This window comes from Bubalus kerabau, chromosome 13, assembly GCF_029407905.1.
Source record: "Bubalus kerabau isolate K-KA32 ecotype Philippines breed swamp buffalo chromosome 13, PCC_UOA_SB_1v2, whole genome shotgun sequence".
Taxonomy (NCBI): Eukaryota; Metazoa; Chordata; class Mammalia; order Artiodactyla; family Bovidae; genus Bubalus; species Bubalus kerabau.
In genome coordinates, this window is record NC_073636.1 from 34,488,743 (window position 1) to 34,508,277 (window position 19,535).

Here is a 19,535-nt window from a genome sequence, read left to right on the forward strand (position 1 = left end):
CTAGGGCCATCAAGAAGAGCAGACTTGTGGAGGTGCTCGCCCGGTTCAGTCAGGCACAGAGAGTGAGAAATCACAGGGCAGAGAAACCCTCTTTCTGGTAAGATCCTCTTCCTGGACTATGTTAAAGGTTATTTCGGCTGGGGTGGGGGGGAACTTGGTGGAATGGGTCAGGTGGGTGGATCAAGAGCAGATGCTACCTAGAGACCCAGGTTGGCCATGGGCCTGTGGATACCTGCCCTTGAAGGTATTCATCAGGAGCAAAGGTTTGGAAACCAATGGCCAATAGTCCTTGTGTCTATAACCAGGTACGTGGGACTGGATCTCCTGATCGAGTCAGCTCCTTTGGGCTCTGCTGGGGGTGGGATGGCTTGCAAAGTTCAGGGTGAACTGGACACAAACTCAGTTTTGTGTGCTATTGACCTTGGTGTGGAGACAGGCACCTTCCCATCCATGGAACGTCCTTGCCTGCAGGCCTGCTTTGCTGATGATAGACTCATCCACTGATAAGCCAGGCAAAGCGTAGCCTAGGTGACGCTGCCCTCATTTCCCTCCCTGGCCCTTTGGTGCCCTCCTAGATGGCAGTGGTAGTGGTTTAGTCGCTAAGTCGTGTCTGACTCTTGCAACCCCGTGGACAGTAGCCCACCAGGTTCCTCTGTCCATGGGATTTCCTCTTTTTTCTGGGACCCAAGGACCCTCCTACTCTCGACCCCTCCTTGCCCCTCCCCACCACCAATTGCCTACAAAGTTTAACCTCAGGCAAGAATCTGCATATCATTATAATCTTCGTGGGATATTTTCCATCTTCTCCTCTTGGCAGAGTCCTTGGTTCAGATGGTAGAATTGAAAATTTTGTTTCCCATTTGAGGGTTTCAGGCAGCAAACTGGCAGAGGAGGACATGTAAGGAACATGTCTGCATGCAGATGGCAGCTCAGCTTTGGCCCCACTGTATCCACACCCTGGGCACACACACTTGGCAATATTTGGAGACATGAGACCACAAGATAGAAATGTACTTATTCTTAGAAAAGACATTTGGATGTGAAAAGCCAGTTCATCTGTGCAGATCTGGGTGAATTACATGGCTTGAGCCACAGCACATGACGTTCAGTAGCTGAAGACAAACGGAGATAATTCTGAAGTCACTCTCAGCAGAGACAAGGTATCTGTCGCACTGTGGATAACAGACACCTTCAAATGCACTCAGCCTGGTTCTCTTCCAGTTCTGTTTCAACCTACTTTCCCAGCCCCAGTCGACACCACTCTCGCGGCTGTAGCCTGAGAAAGGAAGTGACCCTCTGAGATGAGAGGGTTTCCCTAGTGACATCCATCCAGCTGGCCACAGTGGGGGCTCGTCTGGGGCCCACACAGTCAGGCCATCAGAATGTGCCAAGATCAGCAATAATAAGGTCTTTGCACAGAATTCCTTCATCATGAGGGGAAAGCAGGCTGGACTGAGACAGACCTGAACCCAGCCCTCGCTTCTAACATACTCAGCCAATGGAACCGAACTACACTTAGAGAATACTCTGACTGAAGAGACAGAAGGAGAGAGAAAAAGAAGAGATAAACCAAGGTCATGGCTGAAAAACTTCAGATACTTTTGCAAATCAGACCGAAGCACTATATCAGCTAAAAGGTCAAAGCATCTTATAGATAAAGTCCCAGTGGCTTTGGTCCTGGAAAGTGGCTCCTGCCAGAAAGCTCCATTCAGATCTACAGAGTGATGGCTTTTATCTATTTAGTCCTACACGCTCCCAAACTTTATCATCATTGTCTTCTAATTGGTCTTGATACCAAGCTCAGGGGCCTAATGAAATCAGCAAGCGCAACTCTGAACGGAAAGAAGAAAATCAACTTGTGTTAAAGCAACTCTGAATGGAAAGAAGAAAACCAACTTGTGTTTGGCATTTGATAAAATACCTGTCCTAGAGAAGATTCTTGAGAGCCCCTTGGACTGCAAGGAGATCAAACCAGTCAATCCTAAAGGAAATTAAACCTGAATATTCATTGGAAGGACAGATGCTGAAGCTGAAGCTCCAATACTTCAGCCACCTGATGCAAAGAGCCGATTCATTGGAAAAGACCCTGATGCTGGGGAAGATTGAAGGCAGGAGGAAATAGGGAAGACAGAGGATGGGATGGTTGGATGGCATCACTGACTCAATGGACATGAATATGAGCAATCTCAAGGAGATAGTGAAAGACAGGGAAGCCTGCCGTGCTACAGTCTATGGGGTCACAAAAAGTTGGACACAACTTGGCGATTGAACAACAGCGATTGGATATGGAGCTCTAGACCTGCTGTTGCTGGATTTTTCCCACAATGGATGACTCTGCAGCTGGGAGGGAGAAATTACCATCTGATACCCATGGGGGCTCCCTGGATTCCTCCAAAACAGACAGAGAAGGTCTGAATATACTGACCTTGGAGAAGTGACTCTCCACCTCCATTTCAAACTATCCTCTACTTGATTAGCTTCAAGAAGCACATGCTTACCAAAGATTAGGCCAGGCATCAGGGCTGTAGCTAGACAGAATCCCTACACTGTCTAGAGCAAGGTCCCCTACTTTTTTGGCACCAGGGACCAGTTTCGTGGAAGTCAATTTTTCCACGGATCAGAAGAGGAGTGGTGGTTTCAGGATGCTTTAAGCACATTACATTTATTGCACACTATATCTCTATGATTATTATATTGTGATATATAATGAACTAATTATACAACCCACCATAATGCAGAGTCAGGAGGAAGCCCTGAGCTTGTTTTCCTGGAACCAGATGGTCCCCTTGGGGGGTGATGGGAGACAGTGACAGTAGGGTTTGCACCTCTATGATAGTCTAATGCCACCACCAGTCTGATAGGAGTCGGAGCTCAGGAGGTAATGTGAGTGTTGGGAAGCAGCTGTAAACACAGATGAGGCTTCTGTCGCTTGCCCACCACTTGCTTCCTGCTGTGTAGCCTGGTTCCTAACAGGCCATGGGTCAGTACCAGTCCATGACCTGGGAGTTGGGGACCCCTAGTCTAGATAGTAAATATTGTATTATGATAAATGCTTCATTATAGTGTGATAAATGGTCTTGTGGATGGATGCACAGAACAGGGATACCCAAGGGCACACAGCAGAGAGAACTAATGCTTGTCAAGGGTTGAAGATAGCAGGGGCTTATAAACTAAGAGAAGGCAAGTTCCCTCAAAAAGTGGGACAGTCATCTTGAAAACTATGAACGGATCCATTTTCGAGAGGCATTGCAGGATCAGTATTACGAATATGGGTTTTGAAATCTGGATGAGTCTGACTCTGTCACTTATTGACTGATGAATTTCAAAGCCCCTAAAGTCCTTCTACTCCCCTTTACAATGTGACTTTGCAACTCCTCCAGTCGAGAGGTAAGAGTCTGTTTCTTTACTCCTTGCATCTGATTTTGCCATGTCATTTTCTTTGTGACACAAGCAGAAGCTTGAGCACTGGGGCTGTCCTCTCTTTAGGTTCCTGGGACCACCACAGGCATGTCCCAGCAGCCTGTTGTTGGATCAGAGACTATTAGATGCGGCAGAGCGCTCAGATTTTTTTGTGAGCCCAGCAAGACTCATGGTAGAACCTCCCAGCTCAGTCCACCCAGTTGCTTGCCCACAGACTTCTGAGCTGAATAAATGATTGCTGCTGGTTGTAGAATAAAAAGGAATTGGTAAAACAACAACAAAAGAGACTTATGCTTGTCCTACCTTTGGAAGGGGAAATATTTGATGGGGCTGGAGAAGTGGGAAAAGATGTCTGCTCATTTAGGGAGATGGGCTGTGCTTTTTGTTATTATTACCGAGGGCAGGGTAATGGCTCCTCTGGCTGGGGGACTACCCTGGCTGCCCAGAGATGCTTGCCGATACTCCTCGACCATTTCTGTTGTCACATGGACCCTCCACCAACTTGTGCTACAAGCTTTGTCCTGACTTTATATTCTCAGTCTCCCTACTGGTGCCCTGGACCACTTGTGTATAGGACACACTCTGTGCGTTCATTAAACAAAACAACAACAACAAAAATACAGCTTGCCTCTCTTAAAACTCTGCTATACCAAATAGGAAGGAGTTGAAGCTTACTTTAGCTTTCACAGCAGATGTTTTTGCATTCATTTTCCCCCCGGGGAGGAGAGGAAATGCAAATTGTTCATTTGAGCAATTTCTATCCCTTTTGGATGGCCCCATCCTCTCTTTCTGTGAAATGTGCATCGCTCCTCAACCAAATTGTATGGGACCATCTTTCCGAAGGGAGAAAACCTAGTTTGCATGCTTCAAATTAGAGAACTGCATTAAAGCGTGTGGAAATCAGAGATGCACACCACCCTGGTCCCAGCCAACTCGGGCCCTCAGGGAGGATGCTGCCTGATGCTTAGCGGTTCCGACATCCCAAAGAGGTGGCAGGAGATCTAATGACATGTCTAAAGAATGTATAGCTCATTATGCACTGTTTTGAAATTGTTGGTGGAGCATCTTTTTTAGGCAGGTGTATTAGGGATGAAACTTTCAAAGCCTCTCTACACAGGCTATGTCCGGGCCAACTCCCTGGTATCAAGAAAGCGGAAGGACAATTTCCCTGGAACTCTGAGGCCAGCAGAAAACTCCGGAAACTGAAACCAAGAAACCTCCAGAGTTCCCAGAGGAAATCAGACCACCCGAACCTTTCTAAAAATGGGTGATCACTGACCAAATTACAAGTCAGGATGAGGGTCTCTGGGGCATGCACTTTTCTGAGGTTTCAGAATATTTTCACTGGACTGAGAATGTTTGGACTCAGGTTTTTGGTTTTCTGGATCAGGAAAAATATCTGGGCCATTTTCCCCTCAAGAAAACAGAGCAAAGGGACCACGACTGTCCCGAGGGCTCCAGGGCAGGCAGAACCCTGCTCCCCATCCAGTAGCAGCTGCTCCTGACACTCCATCCTGGGATGCTTACTCTGCAGCTACTCCCTGGACAGCCACGTCGCTGTCATTTACTGCTGGGCTGGCCTTCCAGAAGCCCAATCCCATGGACTTTTGATGACAGGGATTTTCAGTGTTTGGCTAGTAAAGTTGCACTGTTTTTCTCCAGTGGATAAAAAAGTCCTGACTTCCTTTGTCTCTAATTAAAGACAGATGGGCAGAGGATGACTCGCCTCTTCATTTTTTCCCTCCGTGTGAGCGTGTGGCTGAGGGCAATCCACTTTGCCTGTCACCAATTTGTTGGGCAGTTTTAAACAGGTCACCGATCTCTCTGCAACGTGAGACACACACACACACACTTCTCTGTTGGGTGTCCTGTGCTCCTTCCCTGTTGGGTGGTATTTAGCACCTGTAAAAGTGCTCTGGAAGCAAAGCCCTGGGTTGTCAAAATGCCCATCCATCATTATAAACAAATTTATTCCCTAACACTTGTGGTCTTTAGAACTAACTGGAGTAAGTGCAAAAAAACAAAAATCTCTTTGAAATAAAAGGGAGAAGGATGGAGTAAAAGTCTGGTCCACACGGTAAGTTAACAACACCCTGGGACTGCAGGTTTTTTCCTACTTGAGAAGCTTTAATTCTGCAGGTGCAGAAGCATGAGGAGAGCAAAGACCTTCCCAGATCACCAAAAGGCAAACTATTTGCTGCCACTTTGTGCCTTTTCCCCCCCGAAATAGGCATCAGCACAAGTCATCGTTCTTGTGCAGCAGGTGTAGCTCGTGCCCGGGTGATCCTTCCAAATGAATCAGTGTTTAATTAACATATCCAGGCAAGAATACTGGAGTGGGTTGCCATGCCCATCTCCAGGGTATGTTCCCGACCTGGGGATTGAACCTGCATCTCTTACATCTCCTGCATAGGCAGATGGATTCTTCACCACTAGCTCCCCCTGGGAAGTCTTATATCTCCATAAATCTGGGGTGGGGGGGCGGCGGGGGGAATTAAGTGCATTAGGCCTTCCCTGGCAGTCCAGTGGAAACTTCACCTTCCATTGTAGGAGATGAGGATTTGATCCCTAGTTAGGGAGCTAAGATCCCACATGCCTCGTGGCAAAAAAAAACCAAAAACAAAAACATAAAACAGAAGCAATATTATAACAAATTCAATAAAGATTTAAAAAAATGATCCACATTAAAAAAAAACTTTAATAAATAAGAAAGTGCATTACTTAAGGTATTACAAATAAAAAAATAGAAAATGAGAAGTAAAAGGGGAGAGTCTTTCAATGTTTTTAAAATGTATGTGTCCCAAAATATTGACGATAGCTGCCTTAGGTATTTTGGTAACGATCCTTGTCAGAGTCTAAAAAATGAGCCATCCTCGTCCGTATTACTCACCAGAAACATGCTCAAAGTTTCTCATGTTTAATACACTTGGAAGAGAGTTCACCCACCTGCTAACAGAAGCCCCCAGAAGAGGGTCCCTGGGGAGGACGGAGGAGTGACCATGATGCTCTATCTTCCTCGAGTGGCTTTTTGCTTTTCTCTTCCGGAAGGAGTTCAGAAGCAAAGAGGAAGTGTCTTTTCTGTCCTCGAACACAAGGAATCAGGACTGAAACCTATCATGATTCCAGTCCCTTGGACCCATGCCCCCGCCCCCGAATGAAACCATGCCAGCCATCGCAGACCTGCTCCACTGCTGCAAGGGAAGAGAGAAGAGAAGCTGGAAGAGAGGGATCAGAAAAGGGCCTCCTGCTTCATCACACACTGAGCCTGATCAGGTTCTTTGCAAATCACCACCGAGAAGTCGCTGCTCTGGGAAGTGCTGCTGTGCCATCACTCATGTCCGTAAACCTGGGACGAGTATGGCTTTATCAGGGTTCATCTGGTGCTTATCACAGTCTTGCTGATGGCCGTACATACTCAGAAGACCCTGAAAACCAAGAGCTGGCCACCCCCATGAGAACCGCCCCAAATCCCAGTTTCCACCAAAGGAGATTAAAGCAAAGAGCTGTTTTTAGGGACTCTGTGTGTGTTTGTGCACGCTTTTGTTTTTTTAAACTGTTCAAAGAATCCGTAGGAGGATTTTTGCTCAGAGCTCTGGCCCTCCAGACAGCCCAGGGCCCTCCACCACATCCTGCCTCTCCACTTCCTCCCCCTTTTTCCCAGCTCCAAGCCAAGCTGGGAAGTCTCTCACGCCCCTGAGGCTTGGCGGGAGGAAGCCTGAACTTGATACAGCTGCCTTTCCTGGGGCCTGCGAAGCACATTGATCCCTGGGTCTGGGCTGCTTTGCCTGCCTATTTTTAGCCTCGTGCTGTAGACCTTTCTGAGGGCTCAGGACATGTCTCCATTTGGGCTGGGCCACGCCAGGGAGGGGTCCCCGTGTGCTGCCGGGGCTGTTGGACACCTGAACAGGGATCCATGCAGCAGTTAAATGTGGTTTGTTTTAACGTCAAAAGGAAGAGGAATACACACCCTTCACCAGCTCCCTCCCTGTCTCCCAAGAACAAAGGTCTGAGTTGCCTCTTCAGCCCAGCAGCAGGCCCTAGAGGGTAGTTGTGGATGCTTGACTCAGGTCACACTGCAGAGGCAGAGGGGCAGGAATGTCCCACGCAGGACAGCCAGTCACAGATCAGGTCAGGCTTGGGCAAGGACCTGCCTCCCCAGCCTGTCCTCCATCCTTGTCCCCTGTGTCAGGCAAGCCACCCTCCCCACCACATGTCCTGGTTTCCAGCCTTGGCACCCATTGCTTCTGCAGAGCTGAGCTTGCTTGTCTGCTCTGCGTCTTCAAGACCCAGGGCAGACCCCACCACAGCCTCCATCGTCTAGGAATGGTTGATGTGTGGCTGTCACACCCACCCAACAGGGTGCCTTGAGGGTGACCACGTCTGCTCACGTTATCTGCATTGTGTGCCTGGTGGTCCATGCCTGAAGGGAGAGTGTGTGGTCGTGAGGAAGGAGGCGTGGTTTGGGGCCGGCATATGACCCCATGTAACAGGTTCAGTGAAAGCCGAGCAAAAGAACCGGCAGATGACATGCATGTGGTGACCGAAGGTCAAGAACCAGCAAATTGCCACAGTTAGAAAATATGCACCAGCTAACTCTGGTTTTCTTTGTACTTATCCAGGTGATTAGTTTAAGTAAGATTTTCTGAATTGACTCCATTCATCCATTTAGGAAAACCAAGAACCCCTGGTGGCTCAGACAGTAAAGAGTCCGCCTGCAGTGCAGGAACCCAGGTTCGATCCCTGTGTCAGGAAGATCTTCTGGAGAAGGAAATTGCAACCCACTCCAGTATTCTTGCCTGGAGAATCCCATGGATGGAGGAGCCTGGCAGGCTACAGTCCATGGGGTCACAAAGAGTCGGACACGACTGAAAGACTTCCCTTTCACTTTCATCCACTTAGGAAACTTATGGCACCTAGACCCAGGTTGGTTGGGCCAATTGTTATGTGGGTGAACTTAAAACATCATTGTAGGGACTTCCCTGGTGGTCCAATGGTTAAGAATCTGCCTGCCAATGCAGGGGATGCCAGTTCAATCCCTGGTCCAGGAACTAAGATACCACAGGCCTTGGAGCAACTGAGCCTGCACACCACAAAAAAGATCCTATATAATACAACTAAGACTTCAAACAGCCAAATAAATAAATAATAATTGTGAAATATTGAATATACCGTCTCTGACTTGTCTCCATGCATGCTAAGTCACTTCAGTTGTGTCCAACCCATTGCAACCCTATGGACAGTAGCCTGCCAGGCTCCTCTGTCCATGAGATTCTCCCAGAAAGAAATACTGGAGTGGGTTGCCATGCCCTCCTCCAGGGGATCTTCCCACCCGGGATTGAACCCACATCTCTTAGGTCTCCTGCGTTACCAGGCGGGTTCTTTACCACTACGTCACCATCATTATCACCCAATATTCAGGCAGAATGTCATATCCAAAATAATCAGACGTGACACTTAGAAATGAAAAATGAGCTAGAATTCACAAGCTGACATGAGACAAATAATCGCTGTTCAACCCAAAAATGACATCCCAGCAGTGACCCTGCAGTATTTACACCGGAGCTTGTCATACTAACTCTTGGATGGGGTGGGGGCGGGCCAGGGGTGGGTAGCTGACAGTCACCAGGTGTAACTGCAGAGCCAGCGCTAGGAGGTGGGATTTCTGACCAAAGGAAGAGGTCCAAGGATTAGGTAAGTTCAGTACGAGGGGCCCTGAGCCTGGGACAAACTGCAGCAGAGAGGCCCCGGCCAGAGTCGGCATGAGAACAGGTGTCCAGCACAGGCCTGACCCAACGCTTGGGGACGGGCCCTCAGGAGCCCGTGTCACCGCTGACCCAAGGCAGCTCCTGCCGCATGGGTCAAGAGGGACTCACGGCTCCACTGCCCCACAAGGAGGCACTGAGTTCTACAGACTTCTGTTAAGATCACTAGACCCATGGTTCACCACCCAAGGGTGTAATCAGAACTATCATAGGAGTTTTCTTTGTTTGTTTCAAAATCCATGTCAGGGCCTCCCACTGAACCTGGAAAGCTAGAATCTTGGATGAGACTCGGGTGAGGTGGGCAGGCATGTGTGACTTTAGAAGGCTGCCCAGGTGACTTAGATACAGCACCAGCCCCAAGGTGGGCACCTTCTCAGCCCAGCAGTTTGAGGTCAGAGACCCTGGCTTTGTGAGGTTTTATTGAAGTAGAGTTGATTTACAATGTTGTGTTAATTTCTGCTGTACAGCAGTGATTCAGTTATATATATATATGTTCTTTTTCGTATTCTTTTCCATGATGGTTTATCATAGGATGTTGAATATAGCTCCCTGTCCTACACAGGAGGACTTTGTTGTTTATCTGTTCTATGTATAATAGTTTGTACCTGCTAATTCCAAACTCCCAGTCCGTCCCTCCCCTGCTCCTGCTCCCCGTTAGTGACCACAAGTCTTTTCTCTGTGTCTGTGCGTCTGTTTCTATTGCATAGGTAAGTTCATTGTGTCATATTTTAGAGCCCACATATAAGTGATGTCATGATATTTGTCTTTCTCTGTCTAACTTTCTTCACTCAGTATGATAATCTCTAGGCCCATGTATGTTCTGCAAATGGTGCTATTTCATTCTTTTTATGGCTGAGTAATATTCCATTGTATATATGTATCACATGTTATTTATCCATTCATCTGCCAATGAAGCTTGTTGCCACGTCTTACCTATTGTGAACAGTGCTGCTGTGAACCTAGGGGTACATGTATCTTTGAATTATAGTTTTGTCTGGATATATATGCCCTGGAATGGGATTTCTGGATCATATGGCAGCTCTGGATTTCCCAGGTAGCTCAGTGGTAAAGAATCTGCCCAACAATATATCTGTCTGACAATACAGGAGCTGCAGGAGGACTCGGGTTTGCTACCTGGGTGAGGAAGATCCCCTGGAGGAGGAGGCCTGATCCCACTCCAATATTCTTGCCTGAAGAATTCCATGGACAGAGGAGCCTGGAGGGCTACAGGCCATGGGGTTGCAAAGAGTCAGACACGACTAAGTGACTGAGCATGCACGGTAGCTCTAGTTTTGGTTAGAGACCACACATCTTCATACGTAGTACAGTTCCTCTCACATCAAGACCTAAAATGATATTTGTTGACTGAATGAACTAATGTGTGAAAAAAATGAACAAACACTCCCAGTGACCATAAGAATTATTATTGATGCCAACAAACACAGGGAAAGACTGGAGTTTCCCACAATAGATTTCAGCCCCAGTTGTACGTTAAGTCTTCCAGTTACCCACTCAGAACAACAGCTAAATGTGATAGCATTAACGTGTACTTTATAGACTAGTGCAGTTCAGCAGTATATGGTATTACTGGGCAAAATGAGGATTTGTATGAACATCGCAGAAGACAGCATACAACGAAAGAAAGTTCTCCACCTAACTCACAATTAATTATATCATCTGAGGCTTCATTCTGGCTTTGGAAACAATGGGAACCATAATTACATGTCTAAAGCCCAAAATGGAAGCCCACAAGTGTTTGACAAGGGGAACGTAAGGATGATGGAGTGCTTTACCCATCAGCTTGACCACAGAGCAGCCCTGGTGAGTCGCGCTTTCAGGCCGCAGTAGGATTTCTCATTACCCTCCATTCTTCTCAGTAAGTATATTGAGCTCGTGGCTACTTGATGGATGTGACTCTGTTTGTGAATTCAGGCTGGCCTGCTGTCTTCCTGGACCTGACTCGTATATAGAATAGCCATGCAAATTAGCATGGGCCTCGGGCCAGGAAAAATTAATCCAGGCTTCAGTGCAATCAAGTAAAAGGTGTCAAAGGGCAACAAAGAGGGGGGTGTGCCTGGAGCCAGGGATGCTCACTTTTACAGGTTTCTCTGCTCACCACCTGGTGATTGTGTTTTTTAGTTTTTTTAAATTTTGTGACTAGCAAACTGGCAAAAATGTAAGAGAAGCTGGTGGAAGTCTTTCTAAATCTGTATGGGATGTGATGGAAGTTCATGTTGAAAGTGCAATTAAGGCAGTCAGAGAGGGCATCCCCAGCATCAGGTCTAAGTGGGCCTCCAGGCTGGCTGCCTGGCCTCCATCTCAGCACCCGGCCATGCCTGGACAGCGCTCTCCACACTGGGCTGTTTCATTCACTTGGTTTGTGATGGTTGTCTGTCCCCCACTTTGGATTGAGGTCCTGGAGGCTGAGGATCACATCTGTCTTGCCTTCCTCTGATTCCCAGCAAGTGGCACAGGCACTGCAGGAACACAGGAGATGCTGGCGATGCCCCCCAGCCTTCCTCTAAGGACAGCAGGCTCCAAGGTCAGCCAGGTCCACAGTTCACCTCGTACCTGACCTTCATTGAACCCCCTGCTGGCCAGCAGCTCTTGTGTTCTGCTTGGGTCCAGGGTGTCTTGAACACTCACTAAGTTTTCTTTTAGCCATGCCGGCAAGATGCTAGGTGAAACACCACCCAGAGAAAACAAGACAGAATGCGAGCAGCACAGGCAAACTGGAGAAGGAAAAGCAGGGGCTAGGGTGAAGGGGGGTGTGGATCCAGGGAGTAGATGGTCAACAGAGAGCCAGGTGGCAGGCCAGGGTCCCAGAGGGGCTGGAGGTGGAGGGCAGGAATCAGCCTAGACCAAGCATGTGGTGATGGAGACCCAGGCATAGTGGTACCCACTTCACAGGATTCCACTTCGAGGCCTGCTGCAGGGGCAGAGCCCATAGTAAGAGCAGTAACTGGTATCTAATGAACCCTCAGTCCATGTGCAGAGTTTCCTCCTTGTGGGAGTAACTGAACCAGGTCCAGGACAGGTAATCGTCAGAGCTTAGAGGTCAGAGCTTGGAGGATTTGATGGCTGGGATGGTATTGTCTCGAGAGAACCAGCAATGTCCCAAGTCTCTGTCAGTCAGTCCCCCGCCCATGAGGTTTGATCGTGTATGTGGTATCACCAAGGAACAATGGCAGAGTGACAATCAAAACACACTGTTATCTCCTGGTGCCCCCAACAGAGCGTTTGCTCACTAGTTGAGCTGGGTCAGAACCAGTGGTCTCAACCAGTGGTCCCCAACCTTCTTGGCACCCAGGACCAGTTTCGTGGAAGACAGTTTTTCCATGGATCAAGGGAAGGGGTGGTGGTGGTTTTGAGATGACTCGAGCTCATTACATTCATTGTGCATGCGCATGCCCAGTAGCTTAATCGTGTCCAATACTTTGCGACCCTATGGACTGTAGTCCACCAGGCTCCTCTGTCGATGGAGTTTTTCAGACAAGAACACTGGAGTGGGTTGCCATTTCCTCTTCCTGGGGATCTTCCCGACCCAGGGATCAAACCTTTGTCTCCTTGCATTAGCAGGCTAATTTTTTACCACTGAGCCACTGGAAAGCCCACATTTGTATTATTATGTGCACTTTATTTCTATCATTATTACATCAGCTCCATCTCAGATCATCAAGCATTAGATCTCAGAGGTTGGGGACCCCTGGTCTAGATCAAAAGCTACACAACACAAAGACCTCCTCCCCCACAAAAATATGTAAATGATAGAATTAGCAAATTAAGAATGTCTGTAGGAAGAGTGTGGGCACGTGAAGGCAGCTGAGTCCTGGATGAGGTGATCAGAGGGGCTGTTGCCTGAGGCTATGCCCTCGGATGATGGCAGCCTTTGAGTGTCGCCATCCTTCAAGCATCTCTTCCTTGGAGAAGGATGTCCCACAAGGAAGTGGCCCGGCCAGGATGCAGGTGAACAGGCAGAAGCATGAAGACATGGGAGGGGAACCATCTGCCCCTATAGTAGTTGTAGTAATAACAATAATGATGATGGTAAATATTTAGATCTTATTTGCAGAGTGCAATGAAATGTACTGTTGGTACATGTTGGTAGCTGTTCTTTGCCTTGAGATAAGCAGATTGCTTTAGTGACTTATCCAAGACCGTAAACCTAGGAAGTAGCAGAGACAGAACTCAATACCAAGACGGCAAAGCCCACCAGCTTTCTGTCCACCACGGAAAGCTGAATTAATCCCTCTGGGGAATATGATTTAGATATAAGGCAGGCCTGACACTGCACCAGTCATCCCAGCCAAGCCCTCTCCTTCCATCACTGGTCCTTCTAGGCATCTTCTGCTGACTCCCAGGAGAGGAAATTTTCTCTCTGGCTATACCTTTCCAATTATACATAATGTAAACTCTTTCTGGGAATTCCCTGGTGGTCCGGTGGTTAAGACTCCACTGCAACTATTGAGCTCAGGCACTCCAGAGCACACGAGCGACAGCTAGAGAGCCTGAGTCCTGCAACTACTGAAGCCCACACGCCACAACTAGGGAGTCTGTGCACTTTAACAAAAGGTCCTGCATGACTGAAATAAAGATTCTACATGCCACAACTAAGACCCGACACCACCAAATAAATAAATAAATATTTTTTAAAAATAAAATCTTTCCAACAATCGGTTAATTCTTAAATGCTCATCACTAGTACAGGATTTATGGCAATAGGAACCATCTAAATATACTGGTAACTTGTTTTAAATAAAACAGTATATCTAGGTGCCAGGATACATAGAGCAATGAAATGGACCTTGGAATATGGTTACTTATTGCAACCAAAAGATGTCATTTCAAATTACTCAAGTGAAAACATGGATTATATAAATGATGATAGAATAAATGATAAGATAAAGGAAAACTCAACTGAATCTTTACCTTAGTCTTTACCATCAACATACAGATGCATCAAAAATTTAAGTATAAAAGTACAAAGCCATGAATGTACTGGATAAAAGCTATGACTATTTTTATAATCTTGGAATGAGGAAGGGACTTTTCCATCCCAAGATTATATTGATATAGCACATAATTTTAAATCTCATGTAGCAGATACAAGTAACAGAGAAATAATGAACTGGGAAAAATATTTGCAAACTGTATAACAGATTGAGAGTTAATATATTTACTATACACAGAGCTCCTACAAATCAATAAAAGGAAACAAATAGCCCAATAAAAATGGGACAGGAAACACACAAGCTTTTTTAAGGTACAAAAGGGTATATTTTATTTACTTATTTACTTTAAATTGGAATATAATTGCTTTATAACATTGTGTTAGTTTCTGCTGTACAACAAAGTGAATCAGCTATACTTATACATATATCCCCTCCCATCCAGCCCAGTCCCACGCCTCTAGGCCGTCACAGAGCACCAAGCTGAGCTCCCTGTGCTATACAGCAGCTTCCCACTAGCTAGCTATTTTACACATGGTAACCCAGGTTCTTTCCTGGAGAATCTCAGGGACCGGGAGCCTGGTGGGCTGCTGTCTATGGGGTTGCACAGAGTCGGACACGACTGAAGCGACTTAGCAGTAGCAGTAGCAGCAGCAGCAGTGTATATAAATAAGCCAATGCTAGTCTCAATTCGTCCCACCCTCTCCTTCCCCCTTTGTGTCCATGAATCTATTTGCAGGGCAGACACAGAGAACACATAAGCTTTTAAACAAAGAAGAAATATCTAACATGAAAATATACTCAATCCTTAATAATAATAAATAATAATAAATAATAATAAAAAGCATAGTCACACAAGTAACTATAGGGTATTTGTGTGTGTAGGTTTACCTATCAAATACAAAGAATAATGAGACTGAATGTTGCTAGCATGCTACGGAATGGGTTTTTGCATGCACTGGTAGTTGGCATACAAAATGGCATAACTTCTGGAGGAAAGTTTAGTAATATACACCCAAATTTAAAATATACATACTTACTCTTAGCCCAAGAATTGCAAGTCAAAGTATTCATTTATTTTTACTGTGGTAAAAGACATATACTATAAAATTTACCATTGTAACCACTTTAAAATGTACAGTTCAGAAGCATCAACTACATTCACATTGTTGGGCCACCATCACCACCATCCACCTGCAGAACTTTTTTCTCTTCCCCTATTGACACCCTTCACCTATTAAACAATTGTGTTCTTTCTGTCTCTACCAATTTGACCAAAGAATTAATCTGAATGAGAAATTGCATTAAGAGCTACATATATATGCACAAAAGATGTACAAGATGTCATTCAAAAAGCATTTCTTGAGGACCTACTCAAGGTATGCTGGGTAATAAACCAGATAGACCAGGTTACCTGACTTACGCACAAGTCATGATCAAGAGAAGGTAGAGCATGAACAAGTGCATAAAGAATAGAGCATTAAGTTGCCATTAAGTTTGAAGAAAATGAACAGGGACTTCCCTGGTGTTGCAGTGGTTAAGGATCTGCCTTGTAACACAGGGGACGCCGGTTTGATTCCTGGTCCAGGAATTAAGACCCCACATGCTGCAGAACAACTAAGCCCACTCGAGGCAACTATTGAGCCCTCTGGAGCCTATATGCTACAACAAGAGAGTCTGTGTGCCACAATGAAAGATCCAGAATGCCGCGACTAAGACCTGATGCAGCCAGGTAAATAAATAAATACTTAAAAAAAGTTCTCTCAAGCACTATTTATAAGAACCAACAAATTAGAAAAACGAAACATCCAAGCAACATCTCTGTGAAGGAGGAGAATCCATCTGGCCAGATGTCATTATGTGCCAGTTTATTACAGACCGCAAGAGACTTTCTCAGAACTAACTCCCTTAATTCAGGGTTTTCTTCTGTATTTTCCTGGAGGGCAAGAGTTTCCAACATTTGGGGGTAGAAAATAATGTAGCAGGGGTCCACGCCAATGCTGCTTTATTCCAAGAAGGAATGCATGGATGACAGTTTCAAGGGTTTGATGTCCAACCCCTCCTAAAACTGTAACATAACAGCCGGCAGATGAAGAGGCTGATCTAAATCTCCTTTCTGTGGTTTTACTTTTGTTCTGGCAGACTGAGCAACACGAAAAAAAAAAAAATAATTACAGCGCGTGCATGGGAAACATTCTTCCCTTTTTTCTTGAGTAACGGACACGTTGGAGAGCCAGCGTGAGTAAGGGGCGACGGCTTTGCTGTGATAAATGCAAAAAAGCATCCAGGGCCTGGCCTACCCTGAGCCCAGGCAGGAAATTCAAGGGTAATATAACACTTTACCGTTAAGTAATGCCATTGGAATAAAACCATGTTTGGGATGACTTTTGGCTCTCACTTGGAATTTCTGTTTCATTTGCTTCCAAAAAGAACTCTTCTCCCATAAAGTTCTTAACTTGCATTTCAAAAGTTTTTGTAGCTGTATAAATAGGATGTATGCAAACTGGCCTTGAATTGAAGCTGTATGTCATAGAACACGCAGAAAAACACATGCAATCCAGGACCTCTGTTTTCAGGATGGATTCCAGGGCAGCAGCTTCCAGCAATGGAAGTGTAATTCACAGGTTAGAGACCTCACTCTGCCCCCTGCTAGCAGTGTGACCTTGCGTGGATTCTTTGACCTTGGAGCCAGTAAAAGAGGAATAACAACAGTACCCACTCAGAGGGTTTTTTGACGATAAAATGCAAGAATATGAAAGGCTCAGTGCTAGCCTGCCATACAGCTTTTTCCTTCTTTCCTGGGCTTCATAACTGAGCTGGGCATGACTAGCCTCAGCGTAGAAAAAGACTAGAATGGAAAACCAGAATTTATTTTTGTCTGAATAACTTGGCCATGGTTGGACTGTTTTTCCCTGTTGGTTTTAAGCCATATTTCTCCAGTGCTGCCTCCTAGGCTGAATTTCTGCATGATTGAAACACCATCTTCAGTTTCAGAGGAACTCAGGTGAACTGAAGCATCTCTGCATAACTTGGATGGTGCAGGAATCAGACCCACGGGACAGACTGGTCAATCTGCAGGTGTTTAGCTGGGAGAACACTGGGGGTGAGGGTGTGAGGAGTGTCTCCAAACATCTGAAGGGTAATACCATGTGAAATAGAAATTTGATTAATTCTCCATGGTTCCATAAGTGGAGGCAGATTCCAGTTTTATGGATAGAAAACCTTTTTTTTTTTTTTTTTTTAAATCAGATTGTCAAGCAAAGATGCTGTCTTCTGATGTAAGGAATTCCAAAGGGATCCTATCAGGGAGTAGTTCTTCACATCCCAGGAGTCCTACAGGGAATTCTGCATCAGAAAAAAGCTAAGTAAGCGCCCTTTCAGGTTCTTTTCAGGTCGAGGAGGCTGCAGTTCAGGTAGCTACAGACATGCAACATTTTGCTGCAGGCACTTAAGGAAGCGGCCCTAGGAGCTGCAAGGCACATACAGGCGCTCAACAGACTGAGCTTATATGAGAATTTTAACCTTTCATAACACAAGTGTCATGCCACATGGGGTGGGGGGAGCCTTTAACCCGCTAGAAAGGAAAACGTTCCTAGTTTAGGTATCATATTTTACAGGTTCCATCATATTTTACAAGTTCCTGTAGACACAGGGACCAAATGAAACTGAACCACGATCTTGGGCATCAAATTACACTTCACTTTTACCTTTTCCCCCTGTGATTCTGACATAAGTGATTAAAAATGAACCCGAACCTTTGACCTACCCGTTTGGTTTTGTTCTTTTTTTTCCTCCTCTCTCTGTTCACCTGCAAACCTCCGCTAGTCGTTTCATAGAGCTTTGGTCAACTGCTTTCAACAGCTAGACATTAAAGCCACTGAGGGCATAAACAGGAAGCTGGTGTTTAGGTGGGAGTTCCTAGGAATTTTATACCACTGACCACAGAGGCCAAGAGAGAAAGGAAATAGGAAAAACAGTGTAAATACCTGGGTGACTAATGACGCGCAGCTCAGCTGGCTTTTCTGAACACTTAACAGGAAGTCTTTCCAGGGGAAACACCCTGCACATTTTTCGGGACCCCGCGTGGCACTGAAGGGCCGTATCGGGGCGTTTGCTGGTAACCCAACAGACTCTGCCCACGTCTCCAAGACGCCAACTCGATTTGCATGCGTGGTGCAAACCGCTCGCCGAGCGCCAGGCTCCAGGTCTGGGATTGCAAAGGCTTGGAGGGCCACCCCCTTCCCGGTTCACACCGCGAGCGCCTAAGAGGATTTAGAATCAAGTGGGCACGTTTGCAGGCCTCGTTGTGAAGAGGCAGCTGGAGCGCGGCGCAGCCCCCCGCGCCCCAGGGCTGCATTGTCCTCCGAGGGGCCGCCGCCAGGGCTCCTTTGTGCGCGGGGCTGGCCCTGCCCTCCCGCCCGGGGCCCCGCGGGCCCTCTCCCCGACCTATCCCCCCAGCCCCCCACAACCACGCAGACGGCTCCCTCCGGCCCCCGACCCGCCGGCTGTCGCGGGCCCCGCGCCGAGGAGCAGGCAGGGCGGGCAGGCCATCTGCACCGAGACGGACTGCGGCCCCGGAAGGTCAGCGCCCCGACGATCGCCGTCTGAACAGCAGGCCACCCGGGCCTCCCAGCAACACAGGGACATCTGCTCCCCTTCATTCAGAGCCCGGGTTCCGATTTCACCAACTCCCCCCACCCCCTACTCCCCGCAGACCCGGGCTCCCAGGAGTGCAACGGGAACGGGAGGGGCCTAGCAGACGCGCCGCCCGCCCCCTACTTCCCCCCATCGGAGCCGGGCAGCTGAGTCCGGCGTGGCGAGGAGGGGCTCACCCACGTGACCGGGGTGACGTCGTGCGGGGGAGGGGCGGCCAGGCCACGGGGTGGCGGGGGGTGGGTCACAGAGACTGCGACGCGCAGGTGCGTCCTGCGTTTGCGGAGGGGTTGGACCGGGATCCCACCCTGCTAGGGGAGATCGGGCAGCTCCGCCGCCTACCCACCTCAGGACAGATGGGTTTAACCGTCCGCCTCATCCCTGGCTGGGAAGAACCAGTGAATGCGCGGGAAAGTTTGTAGCGAGCAGAGGCAGGCATTCCTCGTGCGGGGCTCCGGACCCACAGTTGTAGAGCCAGCGGTCTGCGGGTAAGGCCAGACTCAAGCCTAGATGGTTGACACCCAAACTCGTCCTGCCTTTTCTGCTTTATGTTTGGGCGAAAAGATGGAAGGATGAAAGAATTGCATTTCTGTTGTGTTTCCACCGCTTGATCATAAACCCCCTGAACACAGAAACGCCGAATCTTGTTCATCTTCGTCTCCTCCGCCTCCTGCAAATATTTCGACTTTAACGTGCAGAGGGGTGCGGGTGTGGTCCTTATGACCTCTAAGTGTAACTGCTGTCCTTTGTT

The 19,535-nt window shown here is 47.3% G+C and overlaps 1 long non-coding RNA gene across 1 annotated transcript in view; it reads left to right on the forward strand.

The window, feature by feature from the left end:
• Nucleotides 1-15,863, forward strand: part of LOC129625517 (uncharacterized) — a 65,479-nt gene extending 49,616 nt beyond the window's left edge. The window contains exons 6-7 of the long non-coding RNA XR_008701494.1: nucleotides 5-97; nucleotides 15,693-15,863. This is a non-coding gene — a long non-coding RNA (uncharacterized LOC129625517). The remainder of the gene's footprint in view (nucleotides 1-4; nucleotides 98-15,692) is intronic.
• The last annotated feature ends 3,672 nt before the right edge of the window (nucleotides 15,864-19,535 follow it).